This window comes from Canis aureus, chromosome 12, assembly GCF_053574225.1.
Source record: "Canis aureus isolate CA01 chromosome 12, VMU_Caureus_v.1.0, whole genome shotgun sequence".
NCBI classification, from domain to species: domain Eukaryota; kingdom Metazoa; phylum Chordata; class Mammalia; order Carnivora; family Canidae; genus Canis; species Canis aureus.
This window is the reverse complement of record NC_135622.1, coordinates 6,372,414-6,391,779: the sequence shown is the minus strand read 5'-3', so window position 1 is coordinate 6,391,779 and position 19,366 is coordinate 6,372,414. Positions and strand designations below refer to the sequence as shown.

Here is a 19,366-nt window from a genome sequence, read left to right as displayed (position 1 = left end):
TCCTCATAATTTCTTCTGTGTGCAGCATCTCTAATAATATGCCACAGCCTGTATTATCTCCTCAGAGTTTCCCTCCCTTCCTCTCTTGCTCCACATAGCTTCCCTCCTGCTCAGGCCCAAGAATGTTGTCCAGCACTAAAGGCCTTAAAGAGGCTGCATTTGTCTTTGACCCTCTCTGAACATGCTCACTTCTGGATGCAGAGGGAGACCCAAGTACTCCCCAGCCAATGATGGCCTTTTTTAAGGCTGACACATGGTTGCTTCATCCTCCATTGTCACTGGTGGCAAGAAATTGTGTTCATCCCTCCCTCTCCATGCTCCTTTTCCTTAGGGCCTTTCCCTTGTTAGATGCCACCAATAGAGAACTATAGAAATAGGAAATCACCATTATTCAACTATAAATAAATTTGATATGGATTTATTGAATACCACCATGATACTTCCTAAGTATCCACAGAGCTCACAGTGCAACAGCCCCCACCAGAGAGCCCCATGCCTTTCCTTGGATGTCATTCTATGGGGAGCTGCCCACCTGGTCCATGCACAGAGACCACTAAAATGACCAGATGCACATGCGAGATCACTTTGTCTCTCATGCTGATTCTTCACCTTCATTGAACTTGCAGGGCCAAGGGAGCCTGCAGAAGCAGTAATCACCCAGAACCAGCACCTCTCCCCAGTGGGTCCTTTCAAGGGCCTCAGAGTGGCCATGTCCCTCTCTTCCTCTGTCAACTGTTCTTTGACCCTCTAGAACACTATTTTCTGAGCTGCAAATTACAACTCATTAGTGTGTCATGAAATCAATTGAGTGGGCTGCCATCTCCATTTTTAATAAAATAAAAGAAAAAAGAAAATATCAGTGTGCATTGCATAAAGGGTAAACGTTTTGCAAAATTTTGTTTTAGTTAAGTACTCTGTGTGTGTGTGTGTGTGTGTGTGTGTGTGTGTGTTGAGTATTCTGGGTTGAGTATTAAGTGTATTTTTTTGCTGGGCTTATGACACAATATGCTCATAAAAGAACAGTAACTATTACAGGCTGCAGCAGAGGATCTTCCAAAGCCAAGACTGATGCTACCCACTCAATAAGTGCAAGCTGGGGGTTCCTGAATTGTGGGCTATGAACTCTGTGGGGGGTTCCTTGCCATCTCTTCTCAGGGGTGTCAATGCATCTGCAGAGGGATTTGATTCACAAGTGAGCCTGAGCGGAGGGTTCAACAGTCTCAGAAGAGGAGAATCCTGGATGCTGAGTGCAAGGATAATGCTAAGGGGCTAGAGGCAGCAGCAAAAACAGGGAGTCTGGTGCAAAATAAGATAAAAATCCAAAGAGGAAGGTATAAGTCAGGCTTTCAGCATCTAGTGAATGTTAATACAAAGTACCATGTTAGGCACCATGGGGCATCCAAGAAATAAGAAATGCTCTGACTTTTATGAACCCATAGCACAACAGAGTTGAAAGCTAGGCAGATCTGAACAGTACAGGCAACATGTGCAAAATAGTATGTTAATTAAGAGTAGACTGGCAATTGAGATATCCTTCAGTAAGTGAGTGGATAAATGAACTGTGGCACCTTCAGGCAATGGAATATTACTCAGCACTAAAAAATAAATGAGCTACCAAGCCATAAAAAGACAGGAAGGAAACTTAAATGCATATTACTAAGTGACAGAAGCCAAATGAAAAGGCTACATATTGTATGATTCCAACTAATGACATTCTGGAAAAGGCAAACTATGGAGATGGTAAAAAGATCAGTGGTTGGTGAGGGGAGACAAAGGTAAATAGGTGGGGCACAGAGGATGTTTAGGGCAGTGAAAATAGTCTGTATGACATTATAATGATGGATATATGTCATTATACATTTGTTCAAACCCACAGTACATACAACACCAAGAGTGACCCTAATATAAACTAAGGACTTTGGGTGACATGATGTGTCAATATAGTTTCATCAGTTATAAAAAATGTATTGCTCCAGTGGAAGGTGTCAATAATGGGGGAGGCTAAGCATGTGTGGGGGCAAGAAGTACGTGGGAACTTGCTGTACCTACCACTCAATTCTGCCGCGCATTAAACACTGCTCTAAAAAATAAAGTCTATATTTTAAAAAGAAAAAGAAGGAGACCTCTTGGTTATAAACTATAGAGTGCTGGAAACAGAGTGTGTAGGCAGGAGGGATTTGAGCAAGGCTCTGAGGGATGTAGAGTTTGAATGGAGGGAAGGAAGGGCATTGGAGATCCAGGGAAAATGGAGCCAAGGCTGGGTGCCACTAGTCAGTGTGATGGGTTCTTGAGATTATGCTGACATTACTGTAGCTGGAACACATAGATTTTTTTTAAAGATTTTATTTATTTCTTTATTCATCACACACACACACACACACACACACACAGAGGCAGAGACACAGGCAGAGGGAGAAGCAAGCTCCCTGCAGGGATCCTGACATGGGATTTGATCCTGGGTCTCCAGGATCACACCCTGGGCTGAAGGCGGCGCTAAACCACTGAGCCACCTGGGCTGCCCCAGAACACAGAGATTCTGAGTAGAGGCTGGCTTCAATAGGGTGAGGCAAGATTATGGGAGGTCAAGGAAATGGATTTGATATTGTAAATAAGATAAAAATCTAATATAACCCAAATGTCAGCTGCAGGAACACCGACCACTTGAAATCCAGATAAGATTGACTTGAATCTCTATTCTACATCCTGTGGAAAATTCAATGCTCTCCCCAACACGTCTACACCTTCACAGAGCTGTGGTCTCTGCTGGTTCCAGGATTAGTTCAGTTTATCAATGTTCACCTCCCAGCACATGTGGCCCCTCTTCTCACCCAGAAGTGAAAACTCGGTCCGTTCCCTTGATTGATTCACACCCCCTACAAATCCTACAAGGCCTTTGCTGACATTTTGAGGAAAATGAAGAAAGGATTTACCTTATAGCAATGCTAATGAATTACAATTTAATAGTAAAAAGTCCCTGTTCTTAAAAGGTTCCTCTGCAATTTCCCCTGAAACCCCAGGTTTCTCCCATCTAAATTGCTGAGCTGCTCCTCATACAGCCCTTTCCTCCCTCCCCCAGGCCCTGCTCCTGTCTCACACAGAGCAGTTTGGTGATACTTGGGTCTTCTTGTTTCCTGCCCACCTCATGATCCTGCTTTCCATCCCCAAGTCTATCCAGGGATTTTCTTAAATAAAGTTGTTTCCTTCCTTTTTTTTTTTTTTAATACTTTATTTATTTATTCATGAGAGGCAGAGAGAGACAGAGAGAGGCAGAGGGAGAAGCAGGCTCCATGTAGGGAGCCTGACATGGGACTTGATCCAGGACTCCAGGATCACACCCTGGACCGAAGGCAGGTGCTAAACCGCTGAGCCACCCAGGGATCCCCAGTTGTTTCCTTCCTAACAGAAATTCTTATACCAGCTATTAAGATTTTTGTAAATCTGCTTCATAAGAAATGCTTCATAAGAAATGTTATAGGCAGGTATAAACACCAGCCTAAGAGGTAGAGAAACTGAATGCAGAGGACAAATAGGAGAAAGGACACAAAAAAGAGGGTGTGAAGATGATTTTGAAGTTTAAAACATTGTCAAAGGAAGGAAAAGAAATGGAGGTTAAGGAAACCCACCCAAGTCACATTTATTTTCCAGAATTTTCAGAGTTGGTTCTTTGAACTTCCACAACGAGACTGGCAGGAAGAAAGAATTTGGAGAAGGGAGTCACGCTGACACGTGGATGTTGAACTTCCAGCCAAAAGGTAAAATGAGACATCTGAATCCTGCTTGTAATCTGCAGTATGATCTCATTTAAAACACTTCCTGTTCTGGGCTTCAGTTTCCTTATCTGTACAGTAAGAAAGTCAGACTAGAGATCTCCTTTCGCATAAACTTCATAATCAGACCTTAACCTTATGTTTACAGTTTATTTGGTTTGATTGCTTTTGCAGGCTTCTTATTAAGAACAGAAGGAGGCATGCGAGAGGTCTACAATTGTGAAGTGGGGAGAATGGGGACTTCTGAAAACATGTGGCACTTAAGAGTCTGGGAATGTTGGCACATTAGCTAAAATGTTGTGTACTTATTCTGGTAGAGCTGTACTTTAATAGAAGATGATGATCCTCAGCAGAAGTGGACACCCACATTCTGAAGCTCAGCTCCTCAGGCTTATAGAAAGCTGGGAAAGGTGGTACACACTGTCACAAATAGGCCTATCATTCTAATGTCACTAACCTCACTTCAACTTCACACATCAAGAAGGGAAAAACCCAATCACTTGTTAGTCTTGAAAATCCTAACCTCTAAACGGTTTCTCAAAGTATGTGCAGTTAGTCCAAAAGGTGCTCAAAAACCAGAGAACCTTTAATCAAATGTTCTCAGGAAGCACAATCTACCATTTAATTCTTTCTCAGCTAAACACAGTGGAGAAATGTTCTCACCCTTAAAATCCATAAGAATTATCTGCAGTGCTTGGAAGAAATGTAGTCACTCTGATGAAGTGCACATTGTATTTAGAGCACACATCTTACCTGTCTTAATTTGGGCTGCTGTAACAAATACTATAACCTGGGTAGTTTGTCAACAACAGAAATTTATCTCCCGTAGTTCTGGAAGTCAGGGATCGGTGCTCAGGTTCTGATGAAAGCCCTCCTCCGGGCTGCAGACAGCTGATTTGGCCTTGTATACTCAAGTGGCAGAAAGAGAGGTAGGTAGCTCTCTAGCCTGTTCTCAGAAGAACAATAATGCCATTCATGAAGGCTCCAGCCTCATGACCTAATTATCTTCCAGATGCCTCCCCTCCAGATATTGTCACATGGGGATTAAGATTTTAATGTATGGATTTTGAGGGGACATGCTCAGTCCATTTCACCAACTCTTTTCCCTCCTTCCTAACAGAATCCTGATCATGATCCTCATCACAGCCACTGGTGTCATTCATTAGGCTATTCAGAGTAAACCCAAATCATATTCAAATCATATTTTGAGAAATTCAGCTTTAAATCTATGGCAAACAACCCAGCTGTATGGGGAAAACCATGTTTCCATGAGATTGATGATCTCAATGGATTCAGGTGGATACCTCATGTGCCTTGTGCTTACCAGATTTGACTGTCAATCTAGCCTTTGTACGAAACTCAATATATCCTCTACACTTAAAAATTTCTCTTCTTTAAAGTTATTTATGATGGCTTAACATCCTAGGAACTAAATAGCTGGAAATGTTGGTTATAGATGTATTTTTTTCATTCTATCCTTCCAGGGTAATGTGGGAGGATTTCCTGAATTCCACACTACATCATGGAGAAAGTGCACAGTAGTAAAGTTATTTTAGAATCTCAAGACTCTCTAGGGGCTAATCCAATCACTCAGTCCCCATCTATTGATCTAAATAACCTCAAAGAACAGTGAATACTGCAGCTGTTCTTGCTTAGTAGGATCACAGAGCCTAACTTCCTCTCCTAAGCAAACAAAGGCCAAGGATTCTGACCTGTGCTGTCCTTATACAGCTTGAGCTGGCAAGGGAGGGAGGCAGCTGCAGCTGGGAGCATTGAGTAAATGGGGAATTGAGGTCAGCATTTGGGGGCAAAAAAGGGCCCAAGACTCAGAGGCAGTCCAATAAAATGTCCACAGTAGTCTAGAAAGAAAGACGAGGCAAAGAGACTGCAACCTGAATCAATACCAGAGAGAGTGAATGAGAGATTGAGATGGAGTCTCTCTTTTAGGGGAACCTGTGGTTTCCCACATGTGTGAGGAAAAATAATTCTTGTGTGATGCCTCTCCTCTCATTGCTTCATTCCTGACACTTCTGATCACCACATGTGGCAGGTGAGGGGTTTCCCACACCAAGTAATTCTGTGACATCAGTTAGGTATCCTACAATTTAACTCAACTGTGACACTGTCCACCTGGACATGGCATCGTATTCCACAGGTTAAAGGCACAGTCTTACAAGATTACCCCCACCACCACCACCATACCAATCACAAGCCCACATTGATACCTATGCTTCTGGATGACCAGCTGTAAATCAGGGGTTCTCACAATCCGCTTCTTGGGTTCAATTAATTTGCTACAGTGGCTCACAGAATGCAGGAAAACATTCTACTTACTCGATTACCAGCTTATTATAAGAGGATATAACTCAGGAACAGCCAGATGGAAGAGATATGTTAAAGTCATGAGACAAGGAGGCCTTTAGGCTGAGGTGGCTCTAATGCCTTGTAGTCTACAGAAGCAAAGTAAGCAAATGGGAACCTAAGCAGGAGTCAATTCCGATAAATGCCTTAAGATTAAGAACAACCAATCACAAACAGCCAACTTGGCTTTCCCAAATTATCATCCCACACCTTAAGCTATAGCTAATCAAAGAATTTCCTTGCTTGGCTTCCCAGTCTTCTCTATAGAAAGCTTGTCCTTAGCTCCTAATGGAGGAGCACTCCTGACCAATTCTGGTTTGGTATTGCCCAATTTGATGTTTGTTCAAATAAACCCTGAAAAATGTTAATATGACTTAGTTTATCTTTTAACAGATGGTTAGGACAAGGAATGTGGGAAAAGGCATGGGGCTTCCATGTACTCTTCAGGCACTACAACCACCCCACTCCTCATATGTTTACCAACCCAGAAGTTCTCTGAATGCTGTCCTTTGGTTTTATAGAGGCTTCTTTACATAGACATACTTGATCAAATCATTGGCCATTGGTGATTGATTTAAATCCCAGTCCTTCTCCCCTACATCAGGTAGGTGAGTGGAGGGAAAAATTTCAATTGCCTGGTTGGTTTCCAGGCCCCATCCTCAGGAGTTTCCCAGAAGTCACTTCATTAACACAAACTCAGGTGTGGTTCAAAGAGGTTTGTTATGAATTTTTAAAAGACACCTTTGTCATACTATCACTTAGGAAATCCCAAGGGTTTTAGAGACTCTGCACCAGACATGGCAAAGACCAAATATACATTTTTATTATAAGCCATAATATTATACCACAGAAAATGAAGAACTGTTGATAGCATTAAGCCAATTTGTTGCAGAGAAAGGGATACCATAACCTGCTTAGTAAATGCATTTGTCTCCCCCCAAACTGGTAAGAAGTAAAGATTCAAATCTTCTGTGTGGTATATATGAAAGATGGCAATCTTGCTGGAAGGAGGCAGAAGGCAGAGATAGGAGATCACTTTAAAGCTCCAAATGACCCTCAGTAATGCACTATATTATCCTGCCACATCATGGAGGAGAACCAGCTCTATCTCCAGGGGGATTACCATATTTTACTGCTTTGTAGCACCACACTATGGTGAATTTACATCTCTACCAGTTGAATCCAGTTGAGCTAAGCTACTTATCAAATGACTCGCTTTGACTTAGAAAGCAGGAAATAAAACCAGGACTATCCCTATGTAGAGGCAAGGTCAACAGGCATCTCTATAGACATGGCATGGGGAAACAAGGGAATTAATTTCATCCTTTTCAAATGTCTTACTTTAGACCATTATTCTTTTGCAATGAAAATAATGAAGAAGATACTATTGTCCTTCCTTGGTATCCTCTTTTCATAAAGTCTCTCTTGAAATTCTTCCTTCCCTAAGACCTACAATCCCACCAGTGGAGACTTGTTCCTTTGAATTAAGTATTGCCCTCTCTTGCCCAAAGTTTAAAATGTAAATACCTCTGGGAGAAGTAACACATTACATCCCTATTACTTTTGTATAAATGCATTTAACCCAGGTTTTCCTCTTAGTAGAAAGGCCTGAGCTCCTCTAGGGCCTGAGAAATATGAAAGAGGAACACAGAACGAGGCCTGGAGAAGAACAGAATGTATGGGGTAGGCGAGAATGGTGTTCAAGTACACACTGGCCTCTGTCCCAATCTCACTGAGGTCTGGCCGTGAATAAAACCAATAATAATTGCAGTCACTTTTATTGCTCATTTTGTGAGACTCGTTCCTTCTTGGTAAAACTCCTTTACTTGAAGCTATTATCCCTTTGTAATTAAAACAATATATTGTAATCTCCACTTGGGATTCCTTTGTAATGGCGTGGATAATATGCAATGGCACTCTAAAAACTTTTATTTAGTTTCTCTTGAGTCAAAGCAGAAGCTTCCAGCAAAGATTTATCATGGTTAAGTCCAAAGAGTTATCTCAGACAACTCACATGCAAGATATGGGAGCCCTGGGGGAGATTCAAAGCTCTGTTTCTGGTGTGAAGGAGGTGCAAATATACGACCATCTCAGAAGCTGTCACAGAGCCAAATGACATATCACCTGTAGATTTCCTAGAGGAAGATCCAGGCTATGACACAAGTAGGGCAGAGAAGGAGGGCTTCTCCCTTCTAGGCAAAATAATCTTTCCCTTTTTTCCTTCTACTAGGAAAAAGTAGTGTCTTTAAAGTTACATCTTGTAAAATGAAATTTTGAACTTAAAGAATCCACTGTTCAGTCTTTTTAAGGGGCACCAATGGGGATGGGAGCTCAGAGTCCTTATCTATAAAGTAGATTCATGATGCTGACTTCAGAGGGTAGTTCTGAAATTAGATGAGACTCTGTATGAAGTACTTGGCCAGAGCCACACACAAAAAAGCTGATTCATGGATATTAGTTTCCTTTCCAACTTCTGTTAACTGACTGTAACCCCAGAACTTATTTGGGGGCACTACCATGCCAAAACTCCTATTACATTCCTGACTTCTCCTACTCTGCCCTAAACTCTATTTCTGATAAGGAGATGCCTCTTATAGGGAGGGGGGGAAAAGATTTTGATTTCTTAACTGTCCTATAATCATATTTTTCAAAACAAAAAATTGGTTTGATGTCACCATATGGGTGATAGGCAGTTTTTTTTCCTCCTTCAGATATGTTAACTTATTTATATGAAAAGTCTTCCAAAGGCAAAATGATTAAGCCACATTCAGTATATATTCAAAAAACTATCATTTTGAAGAATGACATTACATTTTTTTAAAAAAGCATATTCAGAAAAAAACAAAGTCCTTGATTGACATTGGGACTGTATGAGACAGCACAGTCATCACAGACACCCTTCTTCATTTGCTAATCACTAAGGATTGTGAGTGTTGGATGCCAGCAATGCTAGGTCCCCAGCGCCTGCCATGGGTTGACCTTTCTTTGCCAAGCAGCTGGGGACACTTTGGCCCTTGGCCATGTCCGCTGCCATTTCCTCAGACCCACAGATCTTGTGACATACACTCTGAGTGTTACTGAGCTGACATGCCTGGAAAGTGGTCAGTATTCAAGTGATGGGAATGAAGAGAAAAATCCTCCAAAAATAGGAACATAAACAGATGCAATGTTGAGAAATAAGTCAAATTGCTGTGTCATTATTTTGTTTTCGGTGGTTTAATGCTATAGCTCGTTTTTATGTTACGTCTTACACTCCTTAGTGAAGGTAGAAAGACTGGTTATTCCCATTCTCTTCTCCCCTACCTTTCCTACCGTCTCAGATATAAACTGCTTAAGGACAAGGACTGCATCTTCCAATAAATAATTCAGCTGGAAAATACTCATTCAGTGAAAGACATAATTACATCACCCATAAATTTGACCCCCAGTCCAGGCTGGGGGACCTGTGTAGTCATCTCCCCTTGGTTAGCACTGTCCTTCAGAGAGCTAATCGCCAAATCCACAAAGAATTCTCTACAGCTGCTTTCTCTTCCTCAGATGGAATGGCACCAGCTTGACAAGACTAAGAAGCACAGTGGTATCCATCTTGGCTGGGTCAATTCTGAAATCCCCCCCCCATTCACTGGACCAGTCTTATCTATAGCCAGGAGTTTAGCAAAATATGTCTCAAACATTTTTCTTCATGTCTTCTTCTCACCATCACTGGCTGCCCTCCCCCGACTTCCACCAGTGCCCAAGATCCTACCTCTCTTTATCAGAATAAACTCTTTGAGAAAAATTGTATTGGATAAATATATATCAGCTAGCATCAGTCTAAAGGTGTAGGTCAGCTCCTGCCTCTACCAACTATACTCCATCCCCTTAATTAACCATTCTCTCTCCATTCTTAGCCCTGCTCCACTTCTCAGACCCATCCCAGGATAGGTGGGTTGGTTACAAACAAGCACAGACTTTGGAGTCTAGCTGTGTGACCTTGAATAGCCTTTCAGCAAAATGGGTACAATAAATACCTACATCTTGGGGTTACTGTCAGGAGTAGAATAATATATACAAAGGGCTTTTATACAAGGCCTGAAAACATGGTACATGCCCCCCAAAATATGACTATATGCATTACTTTTGATTAAGCAATCTTAACCTTCTTGCCCTTACCTCCCCAGTTCTTGACTCTTACCTCAATTTGGTCTTTCACTTTGACCATTCTTTCCCTGAATCTGCAGCTCTTTGAGATCAGGATCTTAATCTGTCTCTAACCCCTGATATATAGGTCCCCATGTCTGGCAAAAAGTGAGTGCTCAAGAAATACTGAGTGAATGGTGGGACTGATATTCTGACTTAGATAAGGCATGGCAGGGCTAACTCCTGGGCTCCTTCATCATGTCCTGAGTTTCAGCTCCTCTTCAGCTGGGCTTTTGATCCTTTTTAGTTCCCCACTTCTCCTGAGAGGACTAAACATTTCCTCCACCAAGGACTTTGGAGTCCTATCCCTGAATCCCATTTCAGGCTGGGCCAAGACCCAAAAAAATTCCAGGCATCAATTGTCTGCCCCAGATTCTACATGGCCCACTTGCTAAGCGGTGGCTTAAATTCAGTCTTTTTAATATCCATCAGCACCTCTCCCACTGATATGGACCATGGTAATTTTCTTAATCTTACACGAAATGTGAATGAAAGTATATTTCAAAAGCATTGCTTTGTTTATTGATTTACACTATACCATCCAAGTAAAAATAGTGCTTGCTATGCAAAAGCAGCTTTAAGATAAGAATCCCAACATCTTCGCCAACCTGATTTCTCTCCCTAAGTGCCACAAATCTGGAAATTCTGGAGTCATCACTGGCCCTACCCTTTGGTCACTGATAGGCCAATTATGGTAAATGGGGACTAAGGCTGCTCCCCAAGCACTGTCATGCTCAAAGGCTGGTTTAGAGTAGGTGCAGAAGGCCTAGTTTGCTGAAAGCAGACAGACTGGGATAGGTGGAGGAGGTTTCCTCCACCCATGGGAAACTACCCTAACCTTAGGTCTTGCTTCCTATGACCTACCATTGGCCTCCAGTCACTCTCATCTTCCTTGTCCAGTGGGTAAGGTGTGCATGAAAACAGCTGTAAAGGGCCTTCAGCTTGAGTATTGCTAGATTCCCACTCACAGAGCCCTTCCCACATGGTAGACTTTTTTCTAGCCAGAAAGGGCCTTCTCAAAGCCACAAAAGCCTCTCCAAGGCGTGGAGAAGGCCTACTTCAGTGTGGGATCTAAGACCTCCTTAACTGCTATGCAGCTCTCCCTGCCTGAAGCTCCCTTCCTGAGTTGTCCTGGGTCACCTGCCTCAGACCTCAGGGCTCCACACACACGTTGTAAGCATTCAATCTACTTGAATAATAACACACAAAAATAACCTCAGGATGGGAACAGTGGTAACAAGTCATTGACTACAAAATCTTTCCTATAATTTCATACTAACATGCTATCATCAGCGATGGCAAGGACGACGGCATCCATAATCAAAAAGGCAGAGCCTGCCCTGGGAAGATGGCTCATTATCTCCACTAATTACTTCTGTGCTTTTGTTTAAGCCATTTCCCTGCCTGGAAGGCCTTGCCCCTATCGCCTTCCATCAATTAAAGTCTTACTCATCCTCTAAGACCCAACTCATATGCTACTTTCTCCAAGAAGCCTTTCCTAATCCTCCAGTTAGAGTTAATTGCTTCCCTTTCAATGTTCCTATGACATTTATTATGTAATATTTTATATCATATTAAAATGTTCTATGATATTTATTACATAATATTCCTGTCATTATATTAAATGTTTATTATATAATATTTATTATACAGTATTCCTTTGTCATCATATTAAAATGTTGTCTTTTTGTTTTTTTTTTTTTTTTAATTTTATTTATGATAGTCACACACAGAGAGAGAGAGGCAGAGACATAGGCAGAGGGAGAAGCAGGCTCCATGCCCCGGGAGCCCGACGTGGGATTCGATCCTGGGCCTCCAGGATCGCGCCCTGGGCCAAAGGCAGGCGCTAAACCGCTGCGCCACCCAGGGATCCCTTAAAATGTTGTCATAATGATATATGGAAGGTGATTAACGCACTGCCTAGCCTATAATATGACTTTAGTAAAGAGAAGCTACCACTAAGATTTGGATTTATACTCTTCATCTGGCCCAAAAGTTTGAAAAGTACAGAGTTTGAGGAAAAAAACAATTTCTTAGGCAAAATAAAACATAAATCTAGCTGTTCCAGGAACAATCTGAAAGAACATACAGACATAGGGTATACCCCTTGTTTCTTCTTCTGTTGGAACACACATTTCATTTTGTCCAAAAGACATCTCTCATTCCAGCTATGCTCAAACTCAATTCCACCTGAATACTTTTAAGTACCAAGCTTTATCAAATAGCTCTCATATATCAAGTTCCTATGTGTAGCAGGCCATAGGCTAGATGCATTAACATTCAGTTAATCCTCCTGAAAATAGAAAAGTGAAAATTTACCCAAAACGCAGTTAATAAGTAGAATATTTGAGATTTCAAACAAGGCCTAACTCCTAAGCCTGGTCTTACTGTTGTGCTTTCCTGCTTACTTGTTGGAAAGTTTTCCTAAGTTACCATAGGCTAGATGCATTAACATTCAGTTAATCCTCCTGAAAATAGAAAAGTGAAAATTTACCCAAAACGCAGTTAATAAGTAGAATATTTGAGATTTCAAACAAGGCCTAACTCCTAAGCCTGGTCTTACTGTTGTGCTTTCCTGCTTACTTGTTGGAAAGTTTTCCTAAGTTTTGTATTTTAGGTAGAAGCTGAAAGCTCCACCCATAGCTGTGAATTTTATCCTTTGAGATCACCAAAACATACCTAATCACCTTCCACTTTACCAGCATGCAAATAATTAAAAACAGGTGGCCTGACTCCAAGCCGTTTCTTCTCCTGGGTCAGCAACCTTCCGCTGTTTGCTCTCCTACAAAGTGGCCCCAGAATCCCTCATAGCTGGATCCCCACCTCTGGACATGTTTCAGTTTGTCCCTGTTGTTCTTTAAGGGCAACACTCAGAACGAAGAACACTCAGCAGGTGTGGCCCTAGGCTCAGTGAGGCAGGCAGAGCACAGGCACACTGAGTCCCTACTTCAGGGTAAGTCTCCTTCACCTGTGCTCAAGTTATGCCAGGTCACCTCGGGTCTCCACACTACACATACAATTGGCTTTTTAGGGCTAAGTGTATGACTTTCCATTTATCCCTATTAAATCCCACCTTGTTATACCCAGGACATCGCTTTAGTCTGCTGAGAGCATTCTAAATCCTGATGTTGTCATCCAACGTAGTTGCTAACTCTCTCAGCAAATTTGATCACTATGTTCTGTGAACCCATCCAAGTCATTAATAACAATGTTGACTGAGACCCCCGCAGCAAATGACTAGAGACCTCCCTGAAAGTTGACACTGATTCATTAATCATTAGTCTTTGTTTGTGATGGTTCGACCAATTACAAATCCACTTAACTGTACCAGGCTCACAGGTCTATATCCTGCCTGATAACCCCATCAACAAAGGAAATGAGCTTAGTCTGGCATAGCTGGTTCTGAGTGAGCTCCTGTTGTTTTATGAAGATTAGTCTGGCGGAGCGAATCCTGGACCCACACTGGTTCTCCTGATGGAGTCTATACATAAGCTAGGAGTTGCAATAACATGATAAATCACCTGTAATCACTCCCAGAACTCTAACAGGCCAGAGCTCCCAATTACCTCCCCTACACAAAACAAAAAATACTTAAATGTAAAGACCAGCCTGAAGGTGGATTGCAAAATTTATCTTTGGTTCTCTGACACATTGCTCTGATCCCTTTCCTAGTATGTGGTGTCTTCTTTTCTCTACCCCAGATGAATCCTGTGACCACCTGAAACCCTCTGACATCCCAAGGTTCCCCACCTTGGTGCCTTATCTCATTCCTGCCCTTCCTAAATGCCCTCAAGCCCAAAATTAACTTTTCCTGAATCACTCCTCCCCATCCTATTTTCTTAATGTACTGATCTCAGACAGATATAAAGGAAAAAGCAACTGGGTTGAAAGAATTCATGTTGAAGTATGAACGATTAATTGTCCTGTAAGAATGTTGGTATTTTTGAAACAGAAGCAGTTAGCACCAAATAATCTCTAGGTGGTGAATGAGAAGCCATGTGATAAAATTGGAGTAAAGAATTGCAAGGAGAATTGATAATCTCTTTTGTTGGGGAGCTCTTGTATTAGTCAAGGGTCTTGAATGCAAACAACAGAAACTCAGTCTGATTACCTTAATCAGAAAGGGGATTTAGAAAAAGTTTCACGTATTATCCTCAGAACTGATAAAGAAGCTTGGAAGTGAGACAGAATCTAAGAAAGGCTAAGCAGCCAAGAACTTGTTCAGATCACACAACAAAAACAGGCTGTCTAGAAGGCTATGGCAGGCTCCACTGCTGATGGACTCTTGCTGCTACTGGACACTCAAACTAAGTCTCTAGGCATCTGAATCTCTGCCTCTGCTGCCTAGAAGGGTTTCAACTGCCCCAAAGGTTCAAGTATCAGGGTCAAAACATCTATTGGCCAAGCCTGGACCACATTGCCACTACCCAGTGCCAGGGAGCAGGAAGATGGCTACTTTCCTCTCCTTGGCTTTCCTAATGGGACATTTGTCCTTCTCACTCTCCCCTATTATTTTAGGATTCAGAAGTAGAGCATCTTAGAGCATGAGGAATGTCCAGTAAGATTCCTAGATCTCCTTAAGTTTTACCATGTACTTTTACTGAGAGTCTGCCCCTGGGTTTACCCCTCCTATAGCCATCTGTGGAGGTTGGAAAGAACTTGATAACTTCAAGTCATTGAAGTAGTACTATCATAATGTAATTCTCTTACCTGTCACTGCTCCCAAGCACGGCAGCCAGAACCTTGACAAACCACATTTTGTTTACATTTTTAAAAACTTTGTTAGAATATAGCACACATATAAAGAAGTACATAAATCACAAAATGTATAGTGCTATGAAATTTCACAATGTGAACATACTTGTTCAAGAAATACTGTCAGCACCCTGCATGCTCCCCCATCTTGTATCAGTCCCTACCTCCCAACGTAACCACTGTCCTGACATCTAGCATCGTAGATTTGTTTTCCCTGTTTTTAATTTTAAGATATGGAATCCTATAGTTTTTATTTTTTTTTGACTGTCTTCTTTCAATATTTTGTTTCTGAATTTTATCCATATTGTTGGGTATGGTTGACCAACCACTTTCAATATCACTATTTCAATAGTAATTTATTGCACTAGCTGACTATCCCCAGGGGCCTTGGGAGTTACAGATATCATATACTGAGGTCAGCTCAGAAAGCAAAATCTTTAGACATTTGTTACATTCGCAAGAAATTTGGACCCACGCTTAATGAGTTGTAGTATACTTGAGGAATACCACCTTCCTGTTATAATGTGCTAAACTCAGGTTATTATGAGTAATAACAGTAGTGATAAAGATATAAAGGATACCTTAGATCTAGAAATGTGTTTCACATGAGTTTAACATACTCTACAAAACGTCCTCTTAGTTCCTGAAAATGCTTGCACCAGAAAGAGAATTTAACTTAACACATAGTTAAAGGACTTGGTTTATTTGAGAGTATTTGGAGTGCATGGGGTGTTGGGCTTGTTTTGTGACAGACAAAGGCTGTGCACTTGGACATGGCCGAGTGAGCCATCCTCCTGCCCAGTGCAGTGGTCTCCAAACACATAGGTGATTTGGGGTAGACTGGGCTTGAGGAATCATGATAGCAAGGAAAGGGTTACTGATGCAGCTAAAGATCACAAAACAGGTTTACAAAGAGACTGCTGTTGGAGATAAGGAGATGCATTAAGAGGGGCTGGCCACGGGCAGGACAAGGAACGCCAGTTGATCAGACCTAAAACATTTATGCTCTCCCAAAAATGTGCTCCAGAAAAGCAATCTCCGTGGAGAAACAGGTTGAAGATTAAATTGCACCTCCCTGAGATACCCACAGTCATTTGATAGTGCACTTGTGGGGTAGAGGGATCTAGAGGTGAGAAGCCACAGGGAGGAAAGGAATGGCTAGCAGGGCTTTGTGGGGAGAAGAATTCCTGACTCTCAGCTGTTTGTTCTGTAAATGGAAGAAGTACTTTGCATTCCATAGGTCTCTGAAATAAAGCCTTCACTTTGAAAGACTCTCTGTTCTTGATTAACTCATACCGATGAGACAAAGAGAAGTTGCTGCAAGTCTTGAGAGTCCCCAGTTAGTGAAGAAGGCAGTTAGGTGACAAGTCTGAAGCCTGGCTGCTGGCAGAGGAAAAAACCTGAAGTGCCCAGCTAGCCTCTCCCCAGCCCTAATGTTCCCTCTGTTTCCCATCCCCAGTCCAGCCCCGGACTCAGAATCTTGTTCACAACTGGATGGGAATGAGGGCAGGGACAGTAACATAGAGAGGAAAAGGGAGAAAGGAAAAATAATCAGAAGAAAGAATCTGAGCAAGAAGTACAAGTTGAAAGAGACTGCCAGGATTAGGAAGAAAAAGGAGTGTGAGAAGGGAGGAAGGAGACATGTTAGAGTCCTATGTCCACTCTTTCCCCTGAAAACCATGAACTTCCCCAGTGTGAATGACAGGCAAAGGGAAGCCATAAAGAGACATTGCCAAAGGAGTAGGCAGAGGAAGGCTCCTATGGGCTGAGAGATGAACTTCTGATTTTACACTTCACTGAAGCATTCATTTACATTTGTCTGTTGAAGTCCTTTTGAAAAAGAAACTTGGTGTGGAAGGCTGAGTACCTTTCAAATAAGGTCAAGAATCTCAACAATTATGTGTATCTACATGTGTCAGACATTGTTTTAGAAGTTGCAGGAGATATTAAAATGGGACAGAAGAATGTCTCTGTCCTCTTACCTACCAGGGAATATAGGACAGGTTATGTTCAGGGCCACAGGAAGGATAGATACCAAATAAGACATTGAAGACCAGCAAAGGGAGAGAACTCACCCTCGTAAAGTGAGCAAGGATTCTCCCAAAAGAAAACTATATTTAAGAAGAGCATGGAAAAATAGAGGGTGGAATACTAAAAGCCAAAAGGAGAAAAGCTTTGTGCATGTTTGAAATGTGTAGCCAAAGCTTAGAGGGCTACAAGGAAATAGGGCCAGAACGAAGAAAAGCCGTACAAAAAGGCATTTGAATGGCAGAGTTTGGGCTTTATTTAATAAGCAACAGGGAGCAATTGAGTGCTTTTCCACAGGAGAGTTTCCATGGTCAAGTTACATTTTAGGAAAAGTGATCTGGACACGGTGTAAGTGATTGTGATGGCAAGGGGCTGGAAACAAGGAGTTCAGTTAGAAGGCTACTGGTATCATCTATGGAGGAGTAATAGCTAGGCTTGGGGTAATGTAAATGGAAGGACAGGATAGATGTACATATATTTTTTAATGTTTCATTGATAAAGTTCATAGAACTTAGCTATTGATTAGGTAGAGTTGGCACAGGAAAGGGAATAGTGATTCCAAGGTTTGTGTCCAGAGCTGATAGAAGCATTATGGTGCCATTAACACAAATAGGAAAATCAGACAGGCTCAGCAGTGTGTGTGTGTTGGAGGGAGGGACAAAAGGCAAGGAGAGAGCTTAGTTTGGGGATGTATTGAAATGTTAGTAGCATTTCTAAATAGCGTAGGAAGAGGTTGAAAGGTGGAAAGTAATTGAGTTGCAGCTGAATACATAGACATAATTACCATCTTCATAGCAATAGGAGAGGCTGAAATCACCAAAAATTGAAATGCTAACACAGCTGAATGCTCACTGTACATCAGGAGCTGTCATTATCCACAGGTACAAAGGCACAAAATTAAGGGTTAAAAAGATAAAGTGAACAAGGATCTGAACTCAGGTAGTCTGACTCCAAAACCTGCGCTCTCTGCCACTAGGCTTGACTGCATCTCAAGTCCTGACAGAGCAAGCTCTTGGGGGGTGCAGTGAATGGTGAGGAAATGGACACAGCACATTGTGAAAGAAAAAAAAAAAGACACCAAATAACCAAAACCAACAGAACAGAACACAGGAATGGCAGGACCATGGGAAGCAGATATAAATAAGCCTAAACAAGTTTCTAAGTCTGGGAGATCCTGAAGAAGAGCCCAGGACAGGCCAACTAACATAGAAGGCTCTGGATGAAGTGGAATTAATAGAACCAGGAAAAGAGTTAGCCTGGGCAAGGAAGATAAAAACTTCTCTGGAACCAAAGAGGAGCAAGAAGGTGGAAATACAGAGGAATCTCGAATAGAAGCTGAGAGATCTGAGGAAGGTAGCTGTTAGGGGTTGAATTGTGTCTCCCCCAAAAGATGCTGAAGTCCTGTGAACCATTAGTACCATTAGTACCTGTGAATGTGACCTTATTTGGAAATAGAATCTTTGTAGATGATCAAGTTATGATGAAGTCAGCAGAATGGGCCCTAGTCCAATATGACTGTGTCCATATAAAGAGGGGAAATTTGGACACAGAGACAGCCACAGAGCAAATGCTATGTGAAGATGAAGACAGAGATTGGGGTGATAATGTCAACAAGCCAAGGAATACCAAATATTGCCAGAAGACCACTAGAAGCTAGAAGAGAGGCACGGAACAGATTCTTCCTCACACTCTCAGAAGAACGAAGTCTGCCAATACCTTGATCTTGGACTTCCAGCCTCCAAAACTGTGAGAGAATAAATTTTTGTTGTTTAAGCCACCCAGTAGGTGATGTTTTGTTATGGCTGCCCTAGCAAAAGACAATGGCCTTGACCTTCTCAGCAAGTGGAAGATGTGTCCTTTACATCACACAGCCTCTATAGAGAGAAGCTGCCAGTTCAATCTAGGGCCAACCGGGGTGCTGGTGAGTAGAGATCATACTCTACCGGCAGCCCTTGGCCAAAGTTGAGGAGGAATCAAATGGGAAAAATCTTCTTCTCCTCCCCCTCTAGGGATTAATGGGGCAACTGCTTTCCCTATCTGGCTAGACTCCCTGAGGTGCAGGAATGGGAGGTGGGTGCAGTCTCTGAGCTGACCACAATGGAAGCAAGAGCCATGCATGCAAAGGGTCTCTCTGAGGTAAACTTATGGCTGTGATCTGGGCTCCAGCAACACAGGCTCACTCTGGAAGTGGTCTTTTTTTTATTTTTTAAGATTTTATTTATTTACTCATGATCGTGGGACTCGATCCCAGGTCTCCAGGATCAGGCCTTGGGCTG

At 42.1% G+C, this 19,366-nt stretch overlaps 1 protein-coding gene and 1 long non-coding RNA gene across 10 annotated transcripts in view; one reads left to right on the top strand and one right to left on the bottom strand.

The window, feature by feature from the left end:
• LOC144280472 (uncharacterized) overlaps window positions 1-19,366 on the bottom strand; it is a 99,344-nt gene that overhangs the window by 4,145 nt on the left and 75,833 nt on the right. The window lies entirely within an intron of this gene.
• The window catches only part of GJA8 (gap junction protein alpha 8), a 70,054-nt gene continuing 69,322 nt past the window's right edge, over window positions 18,635-19,366 (top strand). For all 8 annotated transcript variants that reach the window (XR_013348866.1, XM_077842548.1, XM_077842550.1 and 5 more), the window contains exon 1: window positions 18,635-18,836. The gene's annotated coding sequence lies outside the window, so the exon portion shown is untranslated. The remainder of the gene's footprint in view (window positions 18,837-19,366) is intronic.